The sequence below is a fragment of the Lepisosteus platostomus genome, chromosome 19 (assembly GCF_059453375.1).
Source record: "Lepisosteus platostomus isolate fLepPlt1 chromosome 19, fLepPlt1.hap1, whole genome shotgun sequence".
Classification (NCBI taxonomy): Eukaryota; Metazoa; Chordata; class Actinopteri; order Semionotiformes; family Lepisosteidae; genus Lepisosteus; species Lepisosteus platostomus.
The window spans coordinates 18,558,848-18,575,442 of NC_142629.1; the positions used below are offsets into that span (position 1 = coordinate 18,558,848).

The 16,595-nt window shown below is 39.3% G+C and overlaps 2 long non-coding RNA genes across 4 annotated transcripts in view; one reads left to right on the plus strand and one right to left on the minus strand.

Annotated features, from left to right (window-relative positions):
• LOC148645331 (uncharacterized) overlaps nt 1-8,501 on the plus strand; it is a 124,876-nt gene extending 116,375 nt beyond the window's left edge. The window contains exons 3-7 of one of the 2 annotated variants that reach the window (XR_015928297.1): nt 4,006-5,159; nt 7,174-7,329; nt 7,474-7,558; nt 7,773-7,831; nt 8,248-8,501. This is a non-coding gene — a long non-coding RNA (uncharacterized LOC148645331). The remainder of the gene's footprint in view (nt 1-4,005; nt 5,160-7,173; nt 7,330-7,473; nt 7,559-7,772; nt 7,832-8,247) is intronic. The other variant, XR_015928298.1, reaches the window with a different exon arrangement.
• A 658-nt stretch (nt 8,502-9,159) lies between these two features.
• Nucleotides 9,160-16,595, minus strand: part of LOC148645332 (uncharacterized) — a 98,758-nt gene continuing 91,322 nt past the window's right edge. For both annotated transcript variants that reach the window (XR_015928452.1, XR_015928453.1), the window contains 2 exons: nt 10,031-10,081; nt 9,160-9,442 (listed from right to left, as the gene is read on the minus strand). This is a non-coding gene — a long non-coding RNA (uncharacterized LOC148645332). The remainder of the gene's footprint in view (nt 9,443-10,030; nt 10,082-16,595) is intronic.

A 16,595-nucleotide genomic window follows, 5' to 3' on the forward strand; every position in this document is an offset into this window, starting at 1 on the left:
CATCTTTCATACTGCACTCAGTGTATAAAGCTGCATAATCACTCTGACGGTTGAAGATCACAGGGGATTATTATGGCCTAACTCCACTTGTCTGAGACGCCAGTAAGAGGGATTTTATCGGTTAATGGTTTGTTTCAGGTGGCTGATATCGCAACAAATACTTCACACAAAATTAAACACAATTATGAACCTAAAGCAATGATGCACTGGTGGTGATGATAGAATATACTACAGTATACTGTACAACTCTTAGACTTCAGCACACATCACTAATGCTTTCATGGCACTCACGAAAACATCTCGCATTGCTCATGGTACAGTCCCAACAAAGACCCCCCACCTGAGTACAAGCTACATGTACAGAGTGAGCTATGAAGTTTGGTTTTCACACAACAAAAGCTTCTGTCCATGCCTGTCTACAACCAACATTTACAATGGAAATTCTGGTCGATCAGGCACATTGAGACATGTTATAAAAGGAACAAGGGAACACATCTAGTTCTTTTGTTTTAAATAAGCTTAATTAGAAATGGACGTCCCGCAGCTTCTCAATATGTGTTTTTTTCCTCTCTATTGTATGTTTTCTAAAATGCAACACTTCTAGGGGGCCTGAAAAAGGAAAAGCTGTCTGACAAACACACAGACCACAACCAGCAGTGCTTACAAGGTGTAAATGGATGAAATAATTCATGTTTTCACTCATCATTTAAAAATAGCTTATAACAGTTCCATGTACATCTACTGTAGTTTTGATTTAATTATATAGCCCATAGGAAACTATATCAACTATGTAAGTTGAATTAATTAATATGGCTAAATCTGTTCTCCGTACAGATCAAATATAGATCTAAGAGTGATGTCTCAGTTTTTCTTTGAATACATTTGCTCTAATTTTCTCTCGGCTTTAACTTTTTTGCCATTTTAAAGAACATAGTACTTGGTATACAGTATAAAACCCTTATGCAAAAAATAGATTGTATAAAGAAAAAGTATTTTATTTGTAATGAATATATATTAAGTTTAAAAATGAAGAAATGTATAGTATAAAATATTTCCAACTAAAAGTATTAACACATAATAGTGACCTGAGTTATCGGTTAAGGACATCATCCTATCTCTTCTCAAAGGTGTGTTACATATTGCCACAGGACTAACAATAATACTCTTACCAACTTTGGAGAATGAGGGTATAGACAAAAAGCTTTAGGCAACAATCAAATTACTATTTTCTACAAAGGGCAGATGGTCACCTTTTCTGAAATAGCTGCAAAATCATCTTTGTTTTTTTCCATTCCGTTTTTTATTTAAAAAATAATGGGATATGTGTTTTACATTTATATTAGATTCTATTGTTTTTAGTTTTTAGGAATTTAATGTACAAGGATTTTTACTACCAGTCATATGAATGAAGGAAAAGATTTCCATTTTAGTGATTACTACAAATACGCAGGATAACCGATTGACTTTAATGACAGTGTTATAACCACAAGTTAATGGAAACATTCATATTGTTTTAGCGTCTACTGTCATATTAGTATCATAAATTCAAGGAGGCTATATTGTGTAATTAAAGTGCGACCCATGAAGTGATCAATGGTAGCTTCAATAATAGGAAATAAAGCTCATTACAATGTGGGGAATGCATAATAATGCATATACATAATATACAGGTACAGTATAATGTTATTGAAAATACTGAAGTAAAATGTGATTAATGGTAGTAAATCACCACTGGCACATTTCTGGTCTTCCATAATTTCCTAAAAATAAGTACAATTAAACAGTACAAGTGTTATACTATAAATGTATGGTGCACCAGTGGGTTTTTTAATTTATAATTTTAGGACACAATTTAACTGAAAAAACACTGGCTTCGTTCAGTCCTACCCAGTTTCTACCCCAGTAGCAACATAAATAGTGATACATTTAAGAGGAGTCCAGCTGGTCCATATCGCACACTGGGTTTCTGGTACCTAATCTTATAATAATAATATTCATGCCTTTTCTCGATGAACTATCTTCAACCACTGTAAATAGACTAGCACCTACAGACCTAAAGGAACCTAGACACCCATGCCTGTCTGTGTACAAATGCCACCAAGTTTCAGTCCTAGTAATAAGAGTGCTAATCTAAAATCTCAGGTCTTTGTTTCACTCCTGTATTGGTGTATGTGCACTGCTGGGGGACAATGTTTTCAGAATCTTTGCTGATTGTGAATAGTTGATTCAAACTGCCTTACATTTCCATTCCTTCTTGCTTTCCCGAACAAAATGGCATCAATAATTTAGCCTTGCAGAAGGAAACTGATTATCTGATTTGAAGTGTTTTCAGCCCTGTGTAACAATAAATAAAAAGCAATCTGATGTCTAAGTAAAAGATAAAAAGCAATTACCTATTCCACCGGTAAAGGACTATCTAAAGATAGATACACTCCAGGATGAGGATGTTTTAACATACTTGCATTGAACCTTATTAACTTGGGTAAATGTATAAATTTATTTGCAATATTTAATGGTTGTAAAATCTAATGGCAGAAACTGACTTTATGGAGACAAAGGAAAGCAGGTCAATAGGTGGAGCGCTGGAGGTGATTTATTCAAATCCCCCATTTATTTGCTAAGCCTATTAGCCATTGAAGAGAGAGAGAGGGGTGCAGGTTGTGTGTTGGTAGTTATTATTCAGAAGAGAAGATTGTGAGTGGCAGTTGGTGTAATGGAGCTCCTGCTGACACTGAATTTTAAAGATCCAACTTAACATCTGGACTGTGGGATTAACTCTTCCAACATCTATCCTGTTTGTGGCTTAAAGTCGAGTTTCCTTTGCCTGCCTGTCTCGGATTATTTCAGAGTTCTGCTTCAACTCAGGTGTCTCACACCATTCAGAGCTGTGTTGTAGAAAGTACCAAAACACTGCATTTGAGTTGAGTTGTGCACCTTTCGTGTTCAACAGACTGTTACAGCTCACTGCATTATCAATACAGACTGCATCATTCTAAACTTTATAAGAACAAATGGAAAGGCAGTGAAAATAGCATTTAAATGGCAACTGAATTTTAGCTTTTGTTTTATTAAATAAGCCAAGGAAAATGTGTTTAAGTTTGGGGTGTGGAGCTTGGAATGAACCATATCTAGCTCCTTGATGTTGTCTCCCCAACAAACAGCACAAACACTGAAACCTACTGCATTTGTTAGTGCTGCGTTTATGCTGTTGAAAGTACCATCCCAGCTCCTTTCCTTCCAGAGATATAGCACCTTCTTTTTCAGGTAATCACTCAACCATGCTCAGCTTTTTCAGTGCATTTGTGTGAATGGGAAAATTAAGTTTGTCTCCAAAATCACACCGTAATCAGAGAGTATATATAAGAGTTACAGGTTTAGCCTTGTTAGATAGTGAGCATTATCAAACAATTGCACATTCTTAAAAAAGGCTTTTACCAGCAATTCTTAATACTTTGTAGTTGTCAATATTTTTTAAATATGGAAAAGTAATCGGTTTACCATTGTGTCCATTTTCAAGGAAAATCAAGGGTCATTTAATAATTCCACCCAACTTTCAAGCCACATTTCCAATACCCAAATTACCAACTTGCTGCATTACAAAACCATTGTTGTACTACTTTATTCAGAAAAATTTGCAAATATGAAATAGAACCAGGAAGTAGTTTTTTTAAAGTGGAACTGCACTAAATTGACTATAATAGCTCATAATACTAATACCCATAGAATAGCACTGGAAACTCTTACCGTCTCCCCCACATAAAGTTAACATACAGTATATCCAAGTTTAAAAAAAAACATCTTTATCAATGTTGGTATTGATTAAGTAACCTTAGTTGAATTTTTGAAATGGGTTTTCAGTTCAATTCAAAATACTATTATCATCCCCATCTATCATCAATAGTAAAAGTGAGAATCACCTTTACTCCAGAAAACCTGTCTTTTAGCTTTCTACACAAAACCCTCTGCAATTAAGATGGGATTCTCATATTATGCCTTTATTTTCAGGAGTCAAGCTGCAAGCAGGACAAGAGCTCATGGCTGGAGCTGCTCTTCCAGATAATTCTTGTCTGACCAAGTCTGGAGAAGAGCAATATTCACTTAGAGGGGCCTGTGATATTAAACAAATGCAACTGTCTCCAAAGAATTTTTACCAATAGAAATTGTGCTATGAAGCAGTTGCTTGTCCACAGGGTGCATGCCTTTGTGTACATTCAAGCAACAGCTGGAGTTTAACAGGCAAGAAGCTTGTACAAAAACTGCCATGGATAAAGATGAAGTAACCTACAGTAAATTCATGATTGACAGCCACTCTGAGCAGCCTGCACAGGAAACACATGTAGGCTCAAAGAAACAGGAGGATGATCGCCTGTTAGATGCACTCTTCCTACATAAAGTGACCCCACCAAGATACCTAAACAATATAGTTTAAGAAACAATCCAAGGACACTAGTTTATTACAAAAAAAAAACAGCACAGGCGTAACCCAGGCGGCTGTTATCCAGACGCTCCGGCGGTCCGCAGTCTGGAGCCCCGGGAGAGGAAACGCTCCAGTCAGGACAGCCGGCCGGAGAGACGGTGGGCACCTGGGTCCGCAAGGCGAATCCGGCTGCTCTGCGGGCTCAGCTGCTGCTTGAACAGGGGAGAAAAGGCGTTTCCAATACATATAGTCGCAAGTTCTGGCCTCTCGCATGAACCTATACAAAAAGGTAGCACCACATTTGAAAGGCAAACATAAAAGGTTTATTCGCAGGGAGGTGTTCAACGGAGCAAAACCGTGTTTTACCCGTACTGACCATTTCCCCGTGGAATTTCCCCCACCCTCAGATTAAGTGAGCGCAGCTGTGGGCTTCTTCACAATCTACTGCTTTGCTATACTGAGAAAAGTCAGTTAGTATCTGGGATTTCTCCGACTACAAACACAAAGCTCTTTCTTTAAACCCGAAAGCAAAAGGCTCTGCAAGCAGAGTGCAGACCGGTTGGATTCTCACCTTCGAGCTGACCGCTCATCTGTCCGGTTTCACGCCACACGGGAGCTCTGCGCTTCGGCGTCCAGGCTGTTGAAGAGGACAGGAAGGCCGGGGAGCTGGAGAGGAGGAACAAGGGAATAAGACACCTGCTGAAACACCACTAACAGACCTGAGCAAGCACTAAAAATACAGGTAGCCATTTTAAATAGCAGCAACATTGATCCGTTCCATTTCGCCTGGTACAAAAAAAGAAAGTTACTGGTTTAGTATGAATTCAACTTTTCTTTACCAGACAAAAGCCTTCTCTAAAATGCCGTTACTGGCCGCCTTCTTAATTATTCTGAAGCTCTGATGCCTTCTCTCGTTTCGAACTGTTCCTATCTAAATAGGAAGAAAACGTGTCCGATATTCTGTTTCCCAAATGAAGTGAAACATCCCGGGAATATTTTCCTCTTGCTGCAAAGCCGGTATTTAAGGACAAAGACGCACTACTGCTGCCAGAGCAATTTTTAAAGGAGACTAATTGGAGGCAGATAAAGATTAATCACACCTGGCTCTGGACTGTTAATTAATTAGAAATGTGTAAAACATGGACTTGATCCTGGAGTTGACATGGATCCCTCAGTCTTTCCGACACAAGCAACTGAAGTCAATCCCATCCCATTCCATACTTTTAACTACACCGCTGATGAAATAACCTTATTGAAACTTTTATTGAGGATTTACGATTTGTTTTCAGTTTAATTCAAAATACTATATTCATCCCCATCTATCATCAATAGTAAGAGGTTAGAAGTTAGCTACACCCTTGTGCTAGAAACAGTGTTTCAGAATTCCCTCTTTTAGCTTTAGGTCAAGCAGTAAGAATTATACTGTTAGTGTTTGACAGTCAGTCTCACCTGTGATTACTGTACTGTGATTACTGTACTGTACGTCACTCATTGACCGTGGTTCCCTTTTCACTGTAGAACCTGTGTATACAGTGTATAACACGATATAGACTTTTAATGACTTTTTTAATTAATACAAATGAATTTGCATCTCTCTTAGAGTTAATACAAAACTCCTAAACACCTGCCGCACACTGCTTCCACTAATTCATTGCCAGTGGTCTGATATTCATAAAAAAACACTTTCACTACCTCCATTTTTTGCATTTGACTACAATAACTTTCACATATGATAGTATATGAAAAAATAGCGTCTCCAATAGTAATAATAAGAAGCGATGTGATGCTTCATTGATTACAAGACTAGTTATTACATCCTTGTAACTATTCTGTTTTCTATGCATACACCAGTTCACTTTCTATTTACATGCATGGCTTTTGATTTTTAAATCTTTAATCTTTAAGCTTCTATGTTGAACCTTGTCAAACGCCCATGGAAATATAAATATACTGTCGTGACACCTGCTATTTTTAAGGAACTAAAGGGATACTCTGCCCAAACACCAGCTGGGGTATAAAACATTTAGACCAATTTAATCGTCCATGTAGTTTTATTAAAGTTGTCTTTAGAATCATTACAGACATTTAAAAAAAAAATGCCTGGTGATAGAGCAAACAGGGGAAACCGCCTCGTCTCGGGACTGTGACTTGGCTTTAGTCTGAATAAGAGATGTACATGGCCGGTATTCTGCATGGCCGGCCTGGTGGCTCCGCGGGCTGAACCATCAGACACTTCTAAAGTTCAGAGAGCAGATCGACTCCCGGAGAGTCATGTGAGTTAAAGTCGAGCCCCGAGCCTCCCCGTCAGTCTGAGACCTAATCCCCGGTCTGAGACCTAGTCCCCGGGTGAAGCTCTCATGCTGTCGGGGTGAGTTTGTAGAAGGGGCTGTTCTCTACCACGCCGGCCGTTTTGGGGGGCTCCATTTTCGGGGCCTTCCAAAACAGGGCAAATGGGGGGTTTAAGTCCTTTATAAATGCGTAGTTCGGAATTCAATTCTAAAAAGCAGCCCCTTATACCACTGAGACACCTGCAGGATAGGTGTGGCACTAGCAGTGAAAGAGAGGTGCAGTCCTAACTAGGAGCGACAGGGGTCTCTCTACAGCACATTTCTCTTGATTCGATCAACCAGCCGCAAGCTAAACCAGTCCAGCAAACAGACTCGTAGAGGAATGCTACTGTGTTAGGTTGTCTGAAAATCAGCCGTTTTTATACTTTATGTATGATTTGGTGAGTTCAAGTTTCTTTTGATCTTCAGTAGCGTGAGTGCTGAGCCCTTGTAACCGAGCGCACAGCTGTCATTCAGGAGCCGAGCCCGCCCCCAGAGTGACCTTCCTCAGCGGACACGCCCCGTCCATCTGTTCCACAGGTGCGCCCGGCTCGATGGCGGCGGGGAGAGTTTCTGCTGCGTGAGGTGCGTTTGCGTTTGCGTTTTATTTCTAATTTTCTTCTTTTAAATATAAAAACTTAAAGTTTACTTTGAGGAAAGTTAGACAAAAATGTATTGTTGTTGCAACTTTTGTAAATTGCATTTGTTTCTGCTGAATTTGTGTTTTAGGACGCCGAAATGAGTGTCCTGTCTGTTTGAGCGTGCTCTCGAAGTTTCAAAAGTCTGCCTTCAGCGTTCTTATACTACCTTTCATGTAAGTATGTTTTTAAAGACATGGTATGTCTAGCTCTGTTTCCTCTAACGAAAAAAGCTGTAATTTATCTTAAATAATCTGCTGTATAAAATGTATAACTGTGTATCTAATTATTAATATCTCCGCCTTCCAGTATCTATCGCTTTCTGTTCCCGAATGATACACTTTAGCAAAGATTAAATGTACTAATTCGTATGTTTTCTTGTTTCTCCAGGTGACAAAGGGATTTCAAAAACGGGCCTCCAGTTATGAAAGTGTTTTTTTCCGCGGTAAGTTTTATTCCTACCTTACGCTAAACTATTTATTTGTGCAAAATTGGTGTATTAAAGTCAACTCGTATTTCACAGCATTTGAACACCAGAACGGTTTTCTACTACCGTTATCACTTCTTTTCGTTCAGTTGTGCTTTTGTTGAATACAAATAGGAAACACAAAAGCGGTGGTTGTTTTTTATGGGTTCTTTTCTTCATAATAGGCTGAACCTATTTTCTAAATATTGGAGTACTGGGACCGGGGTGTATCTGGGGTTTCTCATTACGTTACCTATTGTTTGCTTGTTGAATTTGAGCGTGTTTGTATGTTTCTTTATTGGGGCGGTTTATTAAAGTTAAAAGACTTCAGAACTTCAAGTGAATCGATTCTACAAGTCCGATATCCCGTTAACTTGCTCCTTTTTCTTTTGCCTTCAGTTCTGCTCTGCGGCTCCTGGTTCTCTGCGCTCCGACGATCTCCTTTCCAGCTCCACTCCAGCAACTCGACGAGCATTGGCCAAGTTCTTCTCAACAATGTGTGCTTTTTGTTACATTTGATTTTTGTTACCAGTGGCTTGATCTGTAATGTCCTGATTCAGTGCTGTATTTTATTCTTAACCTGCATGTTTTCTGTTGACTGCTGCTATTGTATGTGCTGTGAATTCTGCAATAAAAACTCTCGTTTCATTGTCTGCATTGTCCTGTATTTTCGAAGGTGTGAAGTGTTGTCTTGCGCGTGCGCCACGCACCGCAAGGCGACAACCCATCGCACTGACCTGGAAAAGTGCGAGGACGCCCGCCTTTTTAGATAGTCTGGGGGGAATAGGGTCCCTAGGAGGGAGCGTGGGTCTAGCCCTGGGGGGAGGAGAAGGGAGGATAGCTCTAGCCAAGCCCCCTCACTCCCAGCTGGAGATGGCCTCGGGCCGAGAGAGAGGAGGCACCCAGGGCGGACTCAGCCCATCAGTCACAACTTGCAACTGACAGCTTTCTAAGTCCAAAGCCACCACCAACCTGCCATCCTCTCCTGCCGGGAGCGAGTGGGCTTGGCTAGAGCTGCGGTCAATCAGCCAGCCCCCGCCTACCCCTCTCCAATGAGGGGGGGTGGGCGAGGCTCGGCTTGATTGCTACCAGACCCCGAGAAAAACCCCAGATACTAAGTTTTTTGGCGGGAAAATCTGGACACGCTTAAAAAGGGGGTAGCCTTTGACCTTTTCAAGTCAAAAAGCGATAGGGGGTCCCCTTGCGGCCACAAACTGTAAGCAAAATCTCTCCGCCAAAAAACTCACCACCATCGGGATTTTTCAGGGCCAAGGGGGAACAAAACTCTGCACAAGAAATCAAAGAACAAAATCAAGGTTCAATCAACAATTTATTGAGCGAAAATGGCATACAAAACAAAGCATTACAATACGTCGGATGCACAGGCTTCAAAGTGAAAATAAACATGCATTTCAATTACAAAGTGTCAAAGCACGGCTACATTAACGCTAAATAGTGTTACAAGTCAACAGAGTAAGAAAACATTTGCAAACAACTACAAGCAAAGATACAGAAACACACAGCACGTTACTGTTTCTCCGAGTTATCAGTCGAGGCAGCGACCGGAATGAAGACTGGAACTTCGTTGCATTTCCTGTAAAACAACAGAAATCAGTATTAACTTTCGGTTACAAACAGGATCTCGAAATTATCCTAGCTAGTTTGATCGAGTTTCTGAACTGATTGTTCTGGTGCAACAGAGTGTTCTGTTCAACAAGGTATAGAAGCAGTTACATTTAAAGTGTGAATACAGGAACACAATACAGCTACAGCGTGTCGATTATAAACTACCACTACTAATGTGCATTTTTTTACCATAACCATTTTGATTACCATATGCTTTTCTGCAACAACGTATTTAACGCACAAATTATCAATCCATATCTTTATAGGTTCCGTTATCTTCAGTGTTGTGATGCAATTTGGAAGCTAAAACGGCTTCTAATGAATCTGTATTATGCGCATTAAAAAATGCGACAGTGATCGCAGTTTTAGCAGAAAATGATGCTATAAATAGCAGGCCTACAGTGTTGTCGGGTCAAAACCACTTCTGCCCTGGAGAACTCTAGTATTGGCTATTTATTGTCTTCTTTTAACAAGGCGCATCACGTTTTCAAACAGAAGCAATATATAGTGTACTTCAATACGATACGTGTAAACGAATAAAACGTTTTATACTTACACAGATAATTTCAGCAGCTGAGCCAAGCCCGTCCTGCCCGAAGCCACCAAACTGGAAACAAGAACACAAGTATTTAGAACATTTAAAGATACTTAAAACTAAGTTTTCTCAGCAGCAAACGACCTTTTCACTAGGGCAGAGAGCATATAATATCTCAATAAGATAGTATAAAGAAATAAATCAAATGTTTATACTTTGTTTATGCTTACGTTTATACTCCCAGTATTTAGTGCGAATCATGTCCTTCCCGAATACACTAAACTGAAAATACAAAAAAGCAGAATTCACAATTTAAAGCCCAATTAAAAGTATTAGTTGCAAGCGAAAATGTTACCAAGAATATACAGTAAGAGCAGAATCACACAACAAACTCTGGAAAATAATGAAAAACATTTCAATTTTAGGTAGGTAACTGTGTGTTTGGATAAATGCACACGCTTGATTTTGTGAACAAAAAAATGCTGTTTAGATTCCAATGAAAATAGGTGTTTTACCCCTTTCTCCTGAGAGGTTTAGACTACATAATTCCATGATTTAAATTTTATCTATATCCAAATAAAGGAAAAATAAAAAAATAATCGTAAAAGACGCAGAACAAACTCACTCAGCTCCGCTCTCTCCAGCAGAACCTGGCGCACAGGTGTGCGGGGCGTGGCCTGCGAGAAATGTCATTTGAGTGGGCGTGGCCACAGTCTGACGGTGCAGGCCGCTTTTTTTCTTGGCTCCACGTGAAAACGTGTTAAAGAGATGGAGCCTGTTTACAGAAGCCCCCATGAGTTATATTTTTCAACATATTTTTTTCCATGGTCAGCTGAATAATCACGGTTAGTACATTTGATCCTTATTAGTATTTGAAATCTAGTTGCATTTTACAAGATTACAGGTTACAAGAACATGAGTAGTTCAAATGAGAGGACAATATTTGATCATCTAGCCCTTTGATTACTGGTATCAGTTTGATTCAATAATCTCATGCAGCCATTGCATGAAAAAAGACAGGCTGTTGGTTAAAAAAAAAGGCTGGATCACCTGTGCCGTTTTCCCACAATTCTTTGTGTAAAGAACTTCTAAATACATCTTTCATGTTTCATCTGTACATGGGTGCTGGTAGAAAGCCCTAATTTCACACAGTGTGTAGGGCCAGCAAGTCTAGAAAATGAGCTCTCCTTCCGTCAAGCAGGTCTGTCAGATGGGAGATTTAGGTGGTAACATGAACAGATACTGACACAGCCGGGAGCTGAACTAGAGATGGCAAAGAGGAGATCAGATCAGCTTACCCAGGGCCCTTATTGTACCCACTGTCAGGCCAGGAGAGGGTGTGGTATAGGCGGCAAAGGACAAAGGGATTTTCGCAACAACAAGCGACTGGGAAAAGCAAGCAGATATAAAGAGGCAGCTCAAGTGTGCAGAGGAAGTAGTCGGCACATCGTCTGACTATTTACAAGTCATCCCAGACATCGTCTTTTGGTCTAGAGACACAAAGCAGGGAGCCCTGAACTGACAATGCCCTGGAACTTCAGGGTAGAGGAGGCACATGAACAAGAGCTCAGGAAATATCAGCCCCTCATCCTCGGGTGTCAGGAAAACGGTTGGAGAGCATGGAGTGTCCCAGCTGAAGTCTTGTTAGTGTAATTCCTGCCAGAGGAGCATTTACAATAAACTAACACAGGGGTGTGAAGCCATATAGCCCTCATTTTCTTTGCAAGTGTCTGGCCCTTCTGAGAGGGCATAATGCACTACTTGGCCACGGAGGATCATATCATATAAGCAGAGAAAATGACATGGTGAAGTGATGAGATTAACAGTGAGACAGTTATGGACCAAGTTCTTGTCTATTTATATGAGAGAAAAGTAAAGCAATTAGTACCAAAGGTTTTGGTCATTTTCTGTTTTAATATTCTCTTTTTCTCTGGCACGTCTTAAATTTAATTGCTTCTTTTGTCAATTTTGCTCTTTTGGTCTTTGAATCCTGGTTGTACGGCTAAGATCTGGTTATATTCACTTAATAATATTGAGAGGCAAATTAGGATTATGGTTACTTTTTACACAAAGAATAAGGAAAATTCTGAAATAAACCCTATAAACTCCAGTCTTATTTTCCATTGTGAAAAAACTATCAAATTAATTAGTCAAGGTGTGCTGTGCTTAAATCAAGTCTTAACTCTGCCAAATTGCATTCTTCCTCTTTTTATTTACTTCAGCAGTTTTCCCAAAAAAGAAGTTGTCTGATCAACAGAAAGAGTTCTGTTTTGGAGTTGGCCGTGTGGGGATTCATAAAGCCCAACGCACTGGGAAGAGTAATGTCCCTTGTGGGTAGAACCTGAAGAAAGTGGAGGCATGATACACAGAAGTAAGTTAAAATAATAATGACAAGTTCAGTTTGCAAAGCTGGGCGGTATCATAACCATTACAACAAAGACAGTAATGCTTTTAAAAGCCGGTGAATGAACACTCCTTTCTATGACAAATTATTAAAACATGAAACCTCTTCTGCAGCGCTACCACATATCCAGCTTTGTGACAAAAAGAATAAGTCACATTCATATGAACATTCATTTTTAATGTTCAATTTTTTACAAGCAGCAAACTATTATTTTTTTGTTCACCAGACATCAATAGCAACACAACAGTAAGCTGTTTTCTCCTTGCAGGTCTAGAAAGGAAAATGCTCTTACTTTCAAATCCTAATATAAAGCACTGTATAAGAACTGTTACATGGCTGGATTGAACACAGTACTATAGAGCAGTGTGGGAAAATGCACAAATAAGAAAAATAATAATAATAATTTATTGAGAGGAACACAGATAAAGGTTGTTCTTGATTTACACAGCTGATTAAAAGCTGATTTCTGTAAGAATGCATGTAACTAAGGGATGCTTTCTGGGGTCTACTCCCAGCCACAAGGATTAACACCAAAATAAAACAATTGCACAAATAAAACAAATAAAAACAAATAAAACAATTTACGTTTATTTATGTAAGCTGTTTATATTATAGTTGTACTAAAAGTCATTTTTAAACTAAACATTTGAAAATGTTTATCATTCTTCTATTGAATGAGAATGGAAGACTTGCTACCAGTTAGTTGTGAATGGTTCTGGTACCATCCTGGTGAATGGCAGGACAGTGTGTGAGTCGTGTGTCCATAGACTCATCAGACTGTGTAGTTCCTTTTAGTCCTTTCACTCTCTGTGAGACTTTAAAATGAAATTTAGTTTATTTGATTGCAATTGATATTTTTCACTGTTGCGCAGAACTATACTGTACAGTCATCTACCGGCACTGCTATTTATTTCATAGTATGGACAGAAGTTTCTAGTGATGAAGCAATGCATTATTTTAATGATGCAAATATAATAAATGCATTTTTAGGACTACTAGATGCTCGAGAACTATATATCCCACTCTTGCCGGTAAAAACGGGCTGCAGCTGCTGAAGCCGACACCCTGTTAGTTTTCAAGAAATAGATCCTTAACTAGATCCTGGGATCAATTAGCTTTGTGGGCTGATTGGGCCTGAACCTCCCCTTTCTTATTACAGTATGTGTTTATCCTTTATGAAAAAAATAATACTTTTTGAAAGTTTGCCATACAATCTGCTTTCAAGGTGACTTCTTGTCAGTTTATATGGGCGAAAAGTAAAGGAATTAGTACCAAAGGATTTGGTCATTATTGGTTTTGATATTCGCTTTTTCTGTGGCACTCCTTAAATTAAATTAAATTAATTGCTCTTTAGATTGTTGGCTACTGTATGGCTGAGTTTGGGTTACATTCACTGAGGTTAATAATTTTGACAGGAAAATTAAGATTATGTCCTGGATCATAACTAGATAGGGACCATAGATTTCCTATCATTTTAAATCATATTATTTTTTATATAAAGTAAAACGCACATCAATGAGATTATTTATAACTACCTGTATATATTACTCCAGATATTATACTATAGATGTTAAACTCCCTACTGATATTTTAGGCAAAAGATGAACAGCGTGCTTTCATGAATTATCCAAGTTGCTCACCATCAGAAGTGTGGCTTGACAGTTCTGGCCCTTACCTATGGTTTAAAAAGAGAAGAAAATGCACAGAGCTGACAGAGGTGATGTTCTCCTTGATTGCTTTAGCTGATCTATCTCAATACAATTGCACAAAGGGAAGCAAGAGATATTAGAGTACAGTAAATAGAAGCAATCGTATGACTCCAAATGCAATATAATCAGGAGAAGCAAGCAAAAGAAACTGAAATGCAGATACCTGTTGTTTGCGTATATAGAGTATATAAACATATGCTGTATATAGGGCAAAAGAATCCACCCCCTTTCAAACAAGTACCATTTTATTGTATTACAAATGTGTAGCACTTAGTAGTCAATATTCCTAGGAAAAACTACACTTTTGTGGTTGAAAAAAAATAAAGGTAAGCAAAAGCTTCAATGGAAAATAAAAATTAAAAATTAAAAGGTTGTGGCAATTCAGAGCCTACTGCAGAAGCATAGAGAGCAAGGTGGGTCTGATCCCAGGATGGGCTGTCAGATGATCATAGGGCACATATTTCCAGGAAACAGCAATCAATCCTGCAACCATGTCTTTCAGAGGTGGGAGAAACACCAGAGGAGCTCCAGTGAACACAGTGAGAATATGTGAACTTCATACAGAAGGCGCCCCAGTCTGGAATGTATCCAATAGCTTTAAGACAGCATGTCCCATAAAATAAAAACAATGGGACAATGGTGGCAGCTGGAGTCCAGCTCAGAAAATGACAAGACTAGTAGTCACTCAACAAGAGATGTAATAACAAAATAACACCAAAATAAAACATCAGAGCGCATGACAGAGGCAGGAAACGTTTGTTTTTTATTCAGTTGTCACAGGATTGTTCCTGGGTCATGTCACTTGCCTATTTTTCCCCCCACAGCAGTTCACAGCAGCTCAGATTCAATGGGAAATAAGGTGGGAATGAATCGGCCAGAGCGCTCTCAGATCCCAGCAAAACAGCGACTGCTGCAACTCCTCAGACACCTACAAACTTGCAGTGATGACAGTTAGTCACACCTCCCTTAAATCGGTCCTGAAGCTCCTGCAGTATACTTGGAAACTGAAATTGCAGTGGGGCTTGTAATGTGTCGCAAAAGTGACTCAATGGGAAGGCAGGTCAAATAAATAAACTACTGATTACAAAACATGTTGGTATATGAAAAACATAGATGAAAACAGCACCACTAGCTTAATGTGAAATGTTCGTTCACACCCCCATCAAATAGCAGAACACAACAAAGTACACATATCGTACATAAACCATTTTTACCGATCCTTCAGTAAAAATTTAATTAATACAAGGAAAAACACAGAACCTTACAAAAGTATTATCATTGTCCACGAAACCTCCAATAATGGCTCTTTCAAAAGCATTTAACCCCTTTGCCCACGCAAAATAGCAGTTTGCTATATTAGTTCATAAAGGAAAAGATCATAACATCAGCATGATGGTTTCTGTGTGTAATCAAAGTGATTTAACTTGGCTTCAGAGTTTATGCTTCTGTCCCTGTCATTAAAAATATGTGTTAATTATAGATGTTGCCACGAAACAGGAGTCTTATTTGAAACAAGACGACAATAGATTTCTTTCTTTTGTACAGAGAGCAAAACCAAGGATGTTTTAATTATATTGCAAAGGAATTGGTAAATTTCTATATTGGGATCAGAAGGTAACCAGCTCTAGATTGTTTCAGTTTTTGCTGCTTTGATGTTTGAGTCTTTTTTTTTTATATGTTGGAATTTGCTTTGAGGTTCTTCTGGATGGAATCATTAATGCTGTCATAAATCATTTACTTGACAGATTGACAAACAAATCCACTATTTCTGGCACCTACAACACTGCGAAATTGTATGTCTGATTTGTGTGTGTAGCAGATACCCTAGCCTAGTAATATGGCATTAAAGGAGCTATGCACATTAACCCTTTGTATGGGGTATTTGCACCCTATTTGTTGTAACCTGAAGATCACTGTTACTATACACAGTGAAGAACTGTAAAACAAGGGATAAAATCATAGCCAGACGAACTATGGTGTAAAAAACTTCCTACCCTGGCTTGGTCCAATATCACTGGATTCCTCAGTAAACCTAACCTTAAACGTAAGGAGAGCAGCACTGTGCTTTTCTTTTCAAATCCTAACCAAATAGGAACCGGACTGTGCTTTACCCCCCTTTTGAACCACCAGGAGAACCAACCCGCTTCTCCCTGTGGGAAATTCCAACCTTTTCCCAGCTCGAACCACAACCCTAACACTGGTCTACCTTCATGGCAGCCAATTAGACCCTTAGACCTGTGTTCTGATGGTCCTTTTTCCCGAAAGTGGTGAACGTAGCTGCGGCACATCTTACTTTCCTGGCCTCATGCGAACACCTACAGCTTTCTTCTCCCTGCCACCCCTGCAGCACAAGCCGCCACTGAGAGCTCACAGAAACAGCTGCTCCTCTCAGGTCCCCCTGCTCAATCCAACAACACTGCGTGCTCCAGAAAGAGCATCAGCAGACCCAGAAAGGCTCAGAGATACAGTTCCC